Source organism: Vulpes lagopus, chromosome 12 (genome assembly GCF_018345385.1).
Source record: "Vulpes lagopus strain Blue_001 chromosome 12, ASM1834538v1, whole genome shotgun sequence".
Lineage (NCBI taxonomy): Eukaryota > Metazoa > Chordata > Mammalia > Carnivora > Canidae > Vulpes > Vulpes lagopus.
This window is the reverse complement of record NC_054835.1, coordinates 37,602,834-37,618,297: the sequence shown is the minus strand read 5'-3', so window position 1 is coordinate 37,618,297 and position 15,464 is coordinate 37,602,834.

The following is a 15,464-nucleotide window of genomic DNA, read 5'->3' as shown; positions in this document are numbered from 1 at the left end:
CATGAACTTGAAAAACAGTGCCTAAAGTAGTGCTTGGCAATAACAGGCACTCTGAATGTGTTGGACAAAAGAATGCAAAGTGTACAGATTGTGGGCTAGAAATAAATTGTGGGCAAAAACAATTCCCTGATGATATGTGCAACCTCATATTCTTACATGCACACAAACTTATAGCAAAAATCAATCAACCCACAAAGAGGGGATGTAGTAGAAAGAGCTCTGGGTTGGGGAGGCAGGAGACAAGGATGTAGTCCCATCACTGCTGACCTTGATTTCCCTCGTGACCTCAGGCAAGTCACTTTGTGTCTTTGATCACGAATTTTCCCTGTAAAAAAGAGTCACTCTCCAGAGCCCTAAAAGACAAAGTCCCATGTGATGTGCCCTGAGCTCTTATTAATAATAAAAAGGCCCAAGTTTATCTACATACCAGCAAGGATTCCCTTTTAGAGCCCCCTGTGAACCGAGTGCTCTGGACGCCTCCCCTCCAGCCTATATTCTTTCCTCTGCCCCCCATGGACTCTGCCATAGAAATGTATATCTTCCAGCTGACCATTCTGGGACGCTCTCCAGTGACTGAATGAGGGCTTCCCTGCCAGCAGTTCAGAGTTGAAGCCAGGGAAGCCATGCGAATGCAGGAAACTTCCACTAGAGGGTACCAAGGCTGCGTTGGGATCTCAGGCTGCAGGGAGGCCTAGCAATCCTAATAATTCCAGGATTTTAAAATACCTACGTCCAGATTGTTAGAGATCTCTGTTCATTGTTCCTTACCTGGTCTGCTCCTGACTGCTTCTTCGAAGGCTTAAGAAGCCTTTGATATGTTACTACTTTGATATCATTTTGATTTGATTTACCTTCAAATTAAAGGCAGCTTGGAATCACAGAATCCATGAGGGCTCTGGCAATCGACATAGACTGGACCCACTACTTCTAAACTTAATGTACCCATTTGTGAAATGGGGATCATAAAAACTGAGCTCGTCGGGCTGCTGTGAGTACTGAGTGACCTCATATAGGGAAACATGTGGCTGGTAGACAGTAGGTGACTAAAACTGTTCTTGCGCCAGAGGAGAGTTCTAAGAATTGCCACAAACTGGAAATGGCTCTGAGGAAAGAGAGATGGATTTGTAAGCGCTGGGTATCTCCAAACAAGAAATGTCACCATTTGCCATTTTGCTCTGACACCTCTGCAGTTCTCCAGGCAGGTGCTGCTGGGTACTGCTCAGGCTTAACCCTCAGTCCTATTCTACCTATCCCCTCCCACCCTGTGTCCACCCTGTCCACCCAGCCACAGGTACTCTTCTGCCCTTGCCTTATCCTGCTTTCCCTGGGAAGTGAGTTTAGTTTCTATTTCCTATTCACCTCCCAGACAAAAGTCTCTTGTATTTTGCCCTGTGTTTTCTGAAGCATCATGTCTCCACCTGGTTCTGCTCTTCCCTTTCCCTCTCTTCTCTCCCATAGTCACTTCTAGTAGGGTGGAACGTGCCATTTGTTTCTGGGACAGAGCAGAAGTCTGGGAAAGGGGGGAGGGAAGTCCTGTCAGGGCTTGCGTGTCAGCAGACACGTTACAGCTGCAGGGCAAACCAGGGTGAAACCGCAAGCCAGAGGCCTCAGGGCAGGCAGCCGTGTGAGGCCCGCCCCTCAGCGACTCTCTCATCTCTGTCTCACCCCAGAGCTTTCCTGGCAGGAGTGGGAGAGGTTGGTATTGAGTCCTTGAGCCCTGACTCATTCCCTGACCTAGTTGGGTGTTACCCAGTCATCTCCCAAATCTCTCTCCAGAAGCCTTCCTTAGCAACAGGATCATGTCATCCCAGAAGACAGAAGAGACTGAAGAGGAGAGCAGACCACCGACTTATTTCATCCCCATCTGAGGATCCTAAGTTTAGGATCTTCATGGCTTTCTGTACCACCCAGGAGGGTGGTTATAAAATGAACAAAATCATCTTACACTGCTACACTAAGGGGTTGGTTATTTTCCAGATTGCTTTTATAGAAACAATCATGCTTCACTTTCCCAAGAAAGAAGAAAATAATTCTTTTATTTTATTTGGACAACGACAGGGGCTGGGGAGAAGGGAGAAGGGAGACTGGAATGCTAAGCCAGGAAGTGACTGGTCATTATCACATAGTGAGTCAGGGACCTATCTAGGGGCTGAAGTCAGGTTTCCTAACCCCACCCCAAATTCTGTTCTCTTTCTCTCATCCTAGTTACTGATGGGCTATAGCACTGGTCTGGGCTTTCTGGATTTTACGAAAGTTCTTATAACCCCCAAATTCCTGAGGGTCCAATAGGAAATCGATTGTAATGTGCTTCTGGGCTTCATATCTGTCCCTTCCAATATCTGTCTTGTGGAAATGTGAGATAGATGTTTGTTGCCTCCTCCACAGATTGTTGAAAACACTTTCAGAGTTATCTAAGATTCAGAGAAGACCAATGTAGTTGTCTGTGTGAGGTTAGATCTCAAGAACGAAGATTCCATTTTTAAATCATTTTTTGGCATTCAAGATCCTAATATCCTTGTGAATCACTGTGCCAGTGGACGCTGAAAATGGTTTTCTTACCCTCCCCTTTATTCAAAGATCCCAATCTCTCCCTAACTAGGGTCATGCTTCCTAAAGACATTAACTGGTTTCCAAGAAAGCAGATTTTAGCTTTATCCCTTGGCAGAGAGAACGGAGTCATTGCACACAGGCCAGAACATTCTGCCAGAGTCCCCCATCTGGAAGAAAAGAGAAAAAGAGTTTCAGAGTTTCCATAAGGGCTGTCTACAGGGGAGGAAAGGAGAGTGAGCCATAGGGAAGCAAGAAGAAAGCTACAGGGCTATAACCCCAACCTCCACAGTTTGAAAAGATTATCAGATCTGCAAACCTAAAATCCTGGCCCAGCAGCACCACACCTTCCCCTTCCTCCCACCCCTCGCCGGGATTTATTTTTCTCCCCATTCCTGTAGCTTTCACGTGTATCTATTTGTCCTGGCTGTCTCAACTCAGAATTTTCCTTGTATTCTTTGTTTTTTTAAGATTTTATTTATTTATTCATGAGAGACACAGGGCAGGCAGAGACCCAGGCAGAGGGAGAAGCAGGTTCCATGCAGGGAGCCCGATGTGGGACTCAATCCAGACTCCAGGATCACGCCCTGGGCTGAATGCAGGCGCTAAACCACTGAGCCACCCAGGGATTCCCTATTCTTTGTTCTTAATGTACCTCCTTTTCCAACTTTGTGCTCTCCCTATGGATAACTCAGATTGCAGGATGGCCAAGGCGCTCAGGAATCTGGTGCATTGTCCGTGTACTGTGGTGTCTAGCTGGGGAAGTTAGAGACTCAGGTTGGATCATGGAGAGTCTCCCACTAAATACAGAAAATTATAAATATCCCCAATTGACTGACACCTGGCTCTACTTGGGCTCTCTCAGCGAAAGGGAACCTAGAACTGGGTAAGGCAGCTCATTCTGCTCTTGAGGATCTGATTGTGACAAATTCCTTCCCATATTGATGTACTATTTGCTTCCCCCTTTTCACTCAATGATTCTCATTTGCCCTCTGCTGCATTACAAAATGAGGCTGCATCCTCTTCTAGTTAGGTTGAGCCACATGAAATTGCCATTTTTATAGATTAAAGTGGTTGAACATTGTCAATTTAATGTTGTTAGTCTTATACTTGACAATGTAAGCTATCTGAGGACAGCTATTATTTATCTACATATCTAATATCTCTTAAACTTCACCAATTCTTCCTCACCTGGTAAAGTTACTGGATCCTTTTTCAATATGGGGCACTCAGTACTAGCCAGTTCAAAATGCAACGAGGCTGTTACCTCTCTTGATTTGACATTATGTTTTTTCATGAGACTGTGACCATATTGGGTTTGGTGAATCTTAAACTTTTTTCACATAAAATGTTGCCAAGCCAGTACCACTACTTCCTATACAATTGATTTTTTTTTTTTTAAACCTAAATGTAGGTCCTCACTTGATCGCTGTCAAATTTCATCCTGTTGATTTTGGCTCCTCACTCCAATCTGTCAAGATGATTTTAAATCTTGCTGCTATCATCCATTCTATTAATTGTCTTTCCCAGCTAGATCATCATGCAAGTTATTGATTTTTAAAAATGTTTAATAGGACAGTGAGGACTCTCTTTGTTGATATCAATCTTAATCAATATCCTTTGAGTTCAGTTGAAAAGCTAGTTAAAATTTTACATAATTTATTATCTACCCACAACTCCCTTGCCTCATTTTCTTAACCCCATCTTGCTGCTCCTTTACTATCTTTCTCTGATCTGCACCTGGCCCATTAAGCAAACCAAACCTACCCAGGCATCACATAACTACAGATTTTTATACAGAAGCCACAAGCACCAGCTGTTTTTTAAAGGAATCATCAGGGGCGCCTGGGTGGCTCAGCTGGTTAAGCATCTGCCTTTGGCTTCAGGCCCCAGGTCCAGCTCTCTGCTCAGTGGGGAGTCTGCTTCTCCTTCTCCCTCTGCCCCTCCTGCTGCTTGTGCCCTCTCTTGAGTGCTCACTCTCTGTGTCTCAAGTAAATAAATACAATCTAAAAAAATAAAAATAAAAATAAAGGAATCACTCTCCCTCTCGTTAATTCCCCAACTGCTGTCACAACGATCTTTCCTCCACACAGCTTTTGTGGGAGGCTTTGTGATTCCCAACCCTCATTACCCCACCAGCCATTCCAGACATGATACCTCTATATTCCTCTAGAATATAGATTCTAGCTTGGACTTTGGCATGGCTCCTCCCACTGGCTCTTGGTGCTCCCCGTCAGCCTACAATAGAACTGCCTTTTTTAGCTTGGATATTATTCCATGAATAGTATTATAAATTTGCCTCAATCTTTGTGGTGGTTACATAGTGTTCCATTGTGTAGATATACTATGTTGACGGGCACTTAGGTGGTTCTCAAGCTTTTGGTATTACAAATAAAGAGGCCATGAATCTGTTTATGAGAACTAAGGTAGGATAAATTCCTGGAAGTAGAACTGAAGGATCAAAAGATGTGTAAATTTTTTTTAAAGATTTTATTTATTTGAAAGAGCACAAGCAGGGGAGAAGGAGGAGCAGGCTCCCTGCTGAGCAGGGAGTCTGACTCTGGGCTCAATCCCAGGACCCTGGGATCATGACCTGAGCCAAGGCAGAGGCTTAACCGACTGAGTCACCAAGGTACCCCAAGATACATACATTTTAATTTTGATAGCACCAATTTGCTCTCTGAGGAGTTGTACCATTTTACTTTAGTGGTAGTTTAGATCTCAGCAACATCAGGAGTTTCAAATTAAATATGTCCATCCTTTTTTTTTCTAAAGATTTTATTTATTAATTCATGAGAGACACAGAGAGAAAGAGAGAGGCAGAGACACAGGCAGAGGGAGAAGCAGGCTCCATGCAGGGAACTTGATGTGGGACTTGATCCTGGGACTCCAGGATCATGCCCTGGGCCGAAGGCAGGCACTAAGCCACCCAGGCAGGCATCCCTATGAAAATTTGTACTAGTGAAAATTTGTAAATGCTTTTAATTTTTCCTGTCTCCCTCATTTCTCCTCCTTATCCTTCTCTTCTGATTGCTGCTCTACCCCGAATTCCAGATTCTTCTCATCCGTTTATGCAAAGTAATTCTGCTATCTCTAGACTCCATTACTTAGCTCTGCCCCAGCCCTGCATGTATACACACAAACCTGAACAGGGTAAACTTGTTACTATTCAAAGCCATCCTCCTTAGTCATAATAATATTGAGCACTAACATGTAGTAACTTATTTAATCCTTTCAACAACCTTATGATGCAGGTACCATTCTGATCCCTACTTCATGGGTGAGAAAATTGAGGATTAGAGAAGTTAAGTAGCTTTTCCCAGGTCACACAGTTTAAAAAGTGCAAAAACTGTTTGAACCTCGACAGTAGGTCTCTAGAGATCATGCTCTTAACCCCTACAGGCAGATACCTCTCTTGGGAGATTAGTTCTATATAGGTCCTCATCAAATTCTAACCTTTCTTAGCAATGCCTGTGATACAATTCAGGCTCCGGTATTTACCCTGATCCCTATCTAGCCCATAGCCTGTTCTATTAGCAGCTCTGCCTGACAGGAGTGCCTGGAAAAAACAAGTTTCAGGACTGCTTTACTTTGCCTGCAGCAAAAGAAAAAAGTATGGAGTGGGATCACAGGCAGAAGGAGACATCAGACAGGCCCTTTCCCTTTGCAGAGGTGTGGCTGCCCCTGTTCTGGTCTCTGGGTGGGTCTCCCCAGACAGGAAGGGAGCAGTTGGCTGAGTGAGTCTCATTTTGAGTGAGTCTCATTTTCCCTGGAATTCAGCACACTGAGAAATTCAGGAGATGCCTACGTCCAATTTAGGCAAGTTCCATTCAACAAACATTCACTGAGTCCCAACAATGGGCCAGGCACTGTGCTGTGTTTGGGTACAACAGAAATGAGTCACCTGCTTTAGAGGTGAAGATAAGCACTTCCATTGTCAGTTACTACAGTGTGATAAGTGCCCCAATGCTGGAGACCTGAGTGTATTGTCTGGAGTGAAAGAGGACAAGAAAAGACAGGGAAAGTATGAACAAGGAGCTTATCCTTGGGAGTTTTGATTTTAAGAAAACAATCCTAGATTAGGGAAAGAAATAATAACTCCATTTCGGTAAGGATTTCTGGCAGGAGGGAGGCACGTGAGTACTGAGTTCTTCAAACGCAAGTGAGGTCAAATACCTTGCCTGTTTATCTGGAATGGTGGGTGGGTGGGGGGATGAAGGCAAGAGGCCAAAGGGCAGTCAGGAAAAGTTCCAAGGTCCATAATAGCGAGGGGGGGAGGGGGGGCCCCATGAAATGTGAATTCCTGTTTTTTGTTGGCAGTTTTTCTGGAAATTGTGATGACAGCTGGTGGTGGGAAGAATCACTGAAATCACTAGTGACTGCAGCCATTTCCCTGCCTCTAGGTGGCTGGCTATCACCTCAGCCATTCCGGATGGCAGGCCGCTATAGATTCTTTATTTTTTTTCTTTTGCTTATTTAATAAAGTGAGGGCATAATTAGCTGCTTCTTCTTCTTCTTCTTCTTCTTCTTCTTCTTCTTCTTCTTCTTTTTCTTCTTCTTCTTCTTTGGTAAGAGGCAAAAGATTCATTTTCCAAGATCAATGAATAAGCAAGCCACATCTTCTACATCAACCAGACAGCTTCTTGTAGGAGGATAAAAAGCCCTGGACAAGAAACTCTGGCCAGAAGAGAGACCCAGTTTCTGGTTTCAGATCTGGCCCAACTTAATGAAAGCTTTGGAAATTCAAAACCTATCTGTACATACAGCTTCTCTTTTGTGCTGTGGGAATAATAAATTCTTGTCTCTCAGTGATATTGAGGAAAAGGAAAGAAAGGAATACCAGATAAACATGTGAAGGCCTCAGGAAATAGTACTCTGTAGAGATGTATTTTATTGTTTTTAATAAATTCTCAGGCTGTTTCAGAAAAGTAAAAAGGCCATGGCTGATATTATATTTTTTAAATGGATATTGAGTGTTGCTAAGGGGCCTCTCTTGAGTAACTTCCTCCTCTTAATTGGGACAGAAATTCTGGCCGTTGAGAGACACGTAGAAGGGCCAAAACAGACCCGAACTGTTCTACAACTTCTGGTTCTCAATAGATTCCACTTAAGCATTTGGTTCTGTCTTCAAAGTTAAATCATTAAAACAAGGTCTAGTTTTAATGAGGAACAAATATGGATAACTCAGAGAGAAAAGACAAGGCAAAAAAAATACATTGATGAACTACAAGTGGCCATAAAATCTAGAAACATAAGCGAGTATACATAATAAAAGGCTTATGGATATCACAATACATGATATGTTCAATAACATTGCATCATATGGTCAATAGAATGCCCCTCATTAGGAATGCTTAGTTCAATATGACATGCCAGTCCACAGTGCACACAAAGCTAATGGAGCTTCTATCAGTGAGTCTGTGATGCCTTGTCTCATGTAATTTAACTTTGATTTTCATTTTCACTGAATAAATCTATGCCCCAAAAGAAGTAACCGAAGGGGTTCAATCTGTTAAAAAAATAAGCTTTGGCTATATTTCCGGGCTTTATGGCTATCTTGTAGCTTGCACAGAGAGGAACATAGAGAATAGTGAAGAAGAGTAAAGCAAAGAGAACGAACGAAAAAAAAAGAACGTTTAAAAAAAAAGGCAAAGAGAACGGTAAAGAGTCCAGAGAATGATAGAGGGTAAAAGTAGAAACACAGAATGTGTCTATGGAAACAAAAACTGGGATGGAGAAGAGCGGATATCCAAATCCAGGGAACAGAGGAACAAAGGGAGAGAGAAACATCCTCTGAAAAATAAAGCAACGTATCAAGAGGAAAAGACAGTGAGACAGTGAGAAGGACAGAAAGGCAGGTCAGAAAGGAAAAAAATTCATTTTTCTTTAGTAACTTAGGGTTTACTTTTATAAAAGCAAGCTGACAAATATTAAAATGTTATACTTGCATTTTGAACATTATAATAAAAATATAAAACACAAAGCATCCAATATTAAATACTGATCTCCCATATCTGACTTGGCTTTAGATACTGAGTATATCATATTTCACAGAAAGAAACTTCCAAAGTTTTTGTCAATGCTTATAGTATATACTATTGTTAAGGGGAATTTCCTAGACTTCACAAACTGTTAGATGCAGCCCTCATTAGCCAAAGCTGATACATTGAAGCATACTAACTTTTTTCTATGGAAAATTAATAGAAAAATATAATTTAAGAACTAGAAAGAACATGGGGCACCTGCCTGGCTCAGTCAATGGAGCAGGTGACTCTTGATCTCAGGGTTTTGAGTTCGAGCCCCATGTTGGAAATAGAGATGACTTAAAAATAAAATCTTGGAAACAAAGAGAACTAGAGAGAACTTTATTTTTAAAGATTTTATTTATTTATTCATGAGAGACACACAGAGAGAGGCAGAGACACAGGCAGAGGAAGAAGCAGGCTCCCAATGGGGATCCCGATGCAGGACTTGATCCCAGGACCCCGGGATCATGACCAGAGCCGAAGGCAGACGCTGAACCACTGAGCCAGCCAGGCACCCTGAGAACTAGAAAGAACTTTAAAGATGATCTAGTCCAACACCTAATTTTACTGATGAAGAAACTAAGGCATTGAGAGACCCTAGAGACAGATAAAGGATTTGGGTGGCAGTGCTGGAAATCCAGAAAATTCTGATGACCATCAGGAGAAAATAATGTCTATTAATAAGTTTTCAATATTTAAATGAGATAGGTGATGACAACTCATCTGCTCTTCAGTGGGCCAAGTTATGCAGCATGTGTTAGGGAAAAGTGAAATGGAAACTTGAGCTCTCGTCTTATGTTATGCCAGCCATTCTTTGGATTGAATTCTATCAGTCTTGGAGTTTACAGAAAAAGATCATGAGAAGATGAAGAGAAAAGAGTGCTGGGTCAAAGTCAAGCCGACTTCGGTTCTTGCCCTGGTACTGCCAGTTACCAGCCCCTGAGATCCCAGGCAAGCCAGTTAATCCACATATTTCTCAGTTTTCCAGAATGAGAATTATAACATCTGCTTCGTGGGACACTTGGGGGTGTAAGTGAAAGAATACAGAGCATAAAGTGCACAGCAATTTACCAAAGCAATAAAAATGGCCAACAGGAAAAAAAAATTCTTCCTGGATTGCATTTCAAAGAAATGCAAAATAAAGAGTGATGAGGTATTGCTTTCACCTACCAAACTGGCACAGATGAAAAGAAAACAGAGCTAATAACACTGGAGAGTGTGGAAGTAGATATTCTCATATATTGCTGTAAAGAGTATAAATTGGTACATTTCTGGATGTCAGGTGGGCAAATGTGTATTAAGAACCTTAAAAATGGGTGCCTGGGGTGGCTTAGTAGGTTAAGTGTCTGCCTTCAGCTCCAGTCATGATCGCAGGGTCCTGGGATGGGGCCCACATTGGGCTCCCTGCTTCTCTTCTTCTGCCTCTCCCCCTCTGCTCACGCTCTGTCTCTCGGCTTCTCTCTTTCTCTCTCTCTCATGAATAAATAAATAAATAAAATCTTAAGAAAAAGAGCCTTAAAAATGTTCATGCTCTGGGGGCGCTGGGCTGGCTCAGGTGAAGAGCATGTGACTCTTGATTTCTGGGTCATGAATCAAGTCCCACCTTGGGTGTAGAGATTACTACAAAAAATAAACTTAAAATAAAATAAAACCAAATAAAATATATATTTTTTAAGATTTTATTTATTTTTTCATGAGAGAGAGGGAGAGAGAGAGAGAAGCAGAGACACAGGCAGAGGGAGAAGCAGGCTCCATGCAGGGAGCCTGACGTGGCACTCAATCCCGGGTCTCTAGGATCAGGCCCTGGGCTGAAGGCAGCGCTAAACTGCTGAGCCACCCAGGCTGCCCCAAATAAAACATTTTAAAGGAATGTTCACTCTCTTTGATTCAGGACTTGACTCTAGATATTTAGCTTAAGGAAACAATCACATATAGGGGGGAAGATACATCTATCTATAAGTTTGCTCATATGGATGCTTTATATGCAAGGAAAAAATACAATAAGGATGAATTTTCACAACTTTTCTCTCTCCCACATGGCAAGAAGAATGTTTTGCTGCTAGATGAGTAAAATGAGGGTCCTGGATAAAATTAGATACAGCTTTAATTTAATTGACATTGAAAAAGGTAGATATTTACAGAAATGTGACAGGAATCATAGTAGAACATTTTGGGAGGGAGGGAGAGATGATGGGAGAAGGAAAGAGGGCAAAGTGGGAAAAAAGAGGGTGATTGAGAAAAGCTTCATCCTCTGCATGAAGTATTAAGAGAAAGGAAAGAGAAGAGAGGATTTTGAGAAGTGCTCTTATTATTGCAATCTGGTTTGGTTTTGTCTTTTTTTTTTTTTTTTTTTAATTTATTTATGATAGTCACAGAGAGAGAGAGGCAGAGACACAGGCAGAGGGAGAAGCAGGCTCCATGCACCGGGAGCCTGACGTGGGATTCGATCCCGGGTCTCTAGGATCGCGCCCTGGGCCAAAGGCAGGCGCTAAACCGCTGCGCCACCCAGGGATCCCTCTTTTTTTTTTTTTTTTTAAGATTTATTTATTTTCAGGGTGCCTGGGTGGCTCAGTTGGTTAAGTGTCCGACTCTTGGTTTCAGTTCAAGTTGTGATCTCCGTGTCCAGCTTTGTGCTCAGCGCTGGGTCGGCTTGGGATTCTCTCTAGCCCTCTCTGTGTCTTCCCCCTGCTCGCATACTCTCTCTCTCAAATAAAGTAAATAAAATATTTTGAAAAGATTTACTTATTTTTTTAAGATTTTATTTATTTATGCATGAGAGACAGAGAGAGAGGCAGAGACACAGGTAGAGGGAAAAGCAGGCTCCCTGTGGGGAGCCTGATGCAGGACTCGATCCTAGGACCCCAGGATCATGACCTGAGCCAAAGGCAGATGCTCAATCACTGAGCCACCCAGGTGTCCAGATTTACTTATTTTAGAAAGAGAACACACATAAGTGGGGGATAGGAAGGGGCAGAGAGAGAATCTCAAGCAGACCCTGCACTGAGCACGGGGCCCCACGTAGGGTTCAGTCTCATAACTCTGAGATCATGACCTGAGCCAAAATCAAGACTCAGATGCTTAACTATCTGAGTCAGTGAGGTGCCCCTGCCTTTGGTTTTGTCTTGAGAGACTGCAGATTTATTTTTCCTTTTTCTTTATTATTGTTCTCTCTCTCCCTCTTCTCTTTCTCTCTTTTTAAAGATTTTATTAATTTATTCATGAGAGACACAGAGAGAGGCAGAGACATAGGCAAAGGGAGAAGCAAGCTTCCCACAGGGATCCTGATGCCGGGCTAGATCACAGGACTCCAGGATCATGACCTGAGCCAAAGGCAGATGCTCAACTACTGAGCCACCCAGGTACTCCCCTCTCTCTTCTCTTCTTCCTTTTCATCCTCTTCCTCTTTCTCTTTGATTATTCTTTTTCTTTTTAAATGCTGTAATGAGGGGATCCCTGAGTGGCTCAGCGGTTTAGTGCCTGCCTTCTGCCCAGGGTGTGATGCTGGAGTCCCGGGATCGAGTCCCACGTCGGGCTCCCTGCATGGAGCCTGCTTCTCCCTCTGCCTGTGTCTCTACCTCTGTGTGTGTGTGTGTGTGTGTGTGTGTGTGTGTGTGTGTATCATGAATAAATAAATAAAATCTTTAAAAAATAAATAAATACTGTAATGAGGGGCACCTGGGTGGCTCAGTCCGTTAAGCATCTGCCTTTGGCTCAGGTCATGATCTTGGGGTCCTGGGCTCAAACTCCACATTAGGCTCCCTGCTTGGTGTGGAGCCTGCTTCTCCCTCTTCCTCTGCCTGCTGCTCCCCACTGCTTTTGCACTTGCTCTCACTCTCTCACTCTGTCAAATAAATAAATAAAATGTTTTTTTTTAATGCTAGAATTGGGGTGCCTGGGTGGTTGAGTTGGTTAAGGGTCTGCCTTTGGTCATGACCTCAGGGTCCTGGGATGGAACCTTGCATTGGGCTCCCTGCTCAGTAGGGGGTCTGCTTCTCCCTCTGCCTCTCCCCCTGCTCATGCTCTCTTTCTCTCCCACTCTTTCAAATACACAAATAAGGACCCCTGGGTGCCTCAGTGGTTGAACATCTGCCTTTGGCTCAGGGCGTGATCCTGGTTCAGGGATCAAGTCCCACATCAGGCTTCCTGTGAGGAGTCTGCTTCTCCCTCTGTCTATGTCTCTGCCACTTTCTCTGTCTTTCATGAATAAATAAATAAAGTCTTAAAAAAAACCTTTCTTAAAAAAACCCAAATACATAAATAAATTTTTTAAATGCTAGAATGATGTTTCTATGAAGTCTTAGCTCGAGGGATGTCCACTATAACCACTGTTGTTCAACATAGTACTAGAAGTCCTAGCCTCAGTGATCAGACAACAAAAAGAAATAAAAGGCATCTGAATTGGCAAAGAAGTCAAACACTCATTCTTCATAAATGACATGATACTCTACATGGAAAACCCAAAAGACTCCACCCTAAAATTGCTAGAACTCATATAGGAATTCAGCAAAGTGGCAGGATATAAAATCAATGCACAGGAATCAGCTGCATTTTTATATACTAACAATGAGACAGAAGAAAGAGAAATTAAGGAGTTGATCCCATTTACAATTGCACTAAAAACCTAGGAATAAACCCAACCAAAGAGGCAAAGGATCTGTACTCAGAAAACTATAGAACAGTCATGAAAGAAATTGAGGGAGACACAAGGAAATGGAAAAATGTTCCATGCTCATGGATTAGAAGAATATTGTTAAAATGCCTGTGTCATCTAGAGCAATCTATACATTCAATGCAATATCTGTCAAAATACCATCAACTTTTTTTCACTGAGCTGGAACAAATAATCCTAAATTTGTATGGAACCATAAAAGACTCCAAAAAGCCAAAGTAATGTTGAAAAAGAAAACCAAAACTGGTGGTATCACAATCCTGGACTTTAAGCTCTATTACAAAGCTGTAATCATCAAGGAAGTAGTATTCACACAAAAACAGACACATAGATCAATGGAACTGAATACAGAACCCAGAAATGGACCCTTCACTCTATGGTCAACTAATCTTCGACAAAGCAGGAAAGAATATCCAATGGAAAAAAAGATGGTCTCTTCAACAAATGGTGTTGGACAGCCAGGACAGCCACATGCAGAAGACTGAAACTGGACCATTTCCTTACACTATACATAAAAATAGACTGAAAATGGATGAAATACCTAAATGTGAGACAGGAATCCATCAAAATCCTAGAGAAGAACACATTATGACCTTGGCTGCAGCAAATTCTTTCTAGACATGTCTCTAATGGCAAGGGAAACAAAGGCAAAAATGAACTATTGGAACTTCATCAAGAAAAAAAGCTTTTGCACAGCAAACAGTTGATGAAAACAAAAGACAACTGACAGAATGGGAGAAAATATTTGCACATGTCTTATCAGATTAAGTGCCAGTATCTGAAATCTATAAAGAACTTATGTTGAACTTGTTCAACGCCCAAAGAACAAATAATCCAATCAAAAAAATGGGCAGAACACATGAATGGACATTTCTTCAAAGAAGACATACACATGGCTAATAGACACATGAAAAAATGTTCAACATCACTCTGCATCAGGGAAATACAAATCAAAACCGCAATGAGATAGCATCTCACACCACTAGAATGGCTAAAATTAACAAATCAGGAAAAAACAGATGCTGGTAAGGATGTAGAGAAAGGGGAATCCTCTTATACTGTTGGTGGGAATGCAAGCTGGTGCAGCCACCCTGGAAAATAGTATGGAAGTACCTGAAAAAGTTGAAAATAGAGCTACCCTATGACACAGTAATTGCACTACTAGGTATTACCTTGAAGATACAAATGTGGTGATCTGAAAGGGCACCTGCACCCCAATGTTTATAGCAGCAATAGCCAAATTATGGCAAGAGCCCAAATGTCCACTGATAGATAAATGGATAAAGAAGATGTGGTATATACAAACACACACACACACACACACACACACACACACACACATGCTGGAGTACTATTCAGCCATCAAAAATGAAATTTTGCTATTTGCAATGATGCAGATGGAACTAGAGGGCATTATGCTAAGCAAAGTAAGTCAATCAGAGAAAGACAATTATTGTATCATCTCACTCATATGTGAAATTTAAGAAACAAAACAGAGGATCATAGAGAGGAAAAAAATAAAACAAGGTGAAATCAGAGAGGGAGACAAACCATAAAAGACTCTTAATCATAGGAAACAAACTGAGGGTTGCTGGAAGGGAGGGGTTGAGGGGATGGGGTAACTGGGTGATGGGCATTAAGGAGGGCATGTGATGTAAGGAGCATTGGATATTATATAAGACATGAATCACTGACCTCTACCTCTGAAACTAATAATATAGTAGATGTTGTTAATTAATTGAATTAAAACAATTAAAAATAATTTAAAGATAATTTAAAATTTAAAAACTCAGGTTGGTTTTATATGGATTTTTTTAAATTTAAAATTAAAAAACTCAGCTTGATTTTATATGGATTTTATATGGATTTTTTGTTGTTGTTTATTTACCTTTATTTCAATCACACAGAGTCTAGGACCCTTTATCATTCCCCCCTCCTCATTCTCCGTCCCCAGGGGTTAAATAATTTTATTTTATTTTATTTTTTAAATTTTTATTTGTTTATTATAGTCACACACACACACACACACACACAGAGAGAGAGAGAGAGAGAGAGAGAGAGAGAGAGAGACAGGCAGAGACATAGGCAGAGGGAGAAGCAGGCTCCATGCACCGGGAGCCCGACGTGGGATTCGATCCCGGGTCTCCAGGATCGCGCCCTGGGCCAAAGGCAGGCGCCAAACCACTGTGCCACCCAGGGATCCCCCCAGGGGTTAAATAATT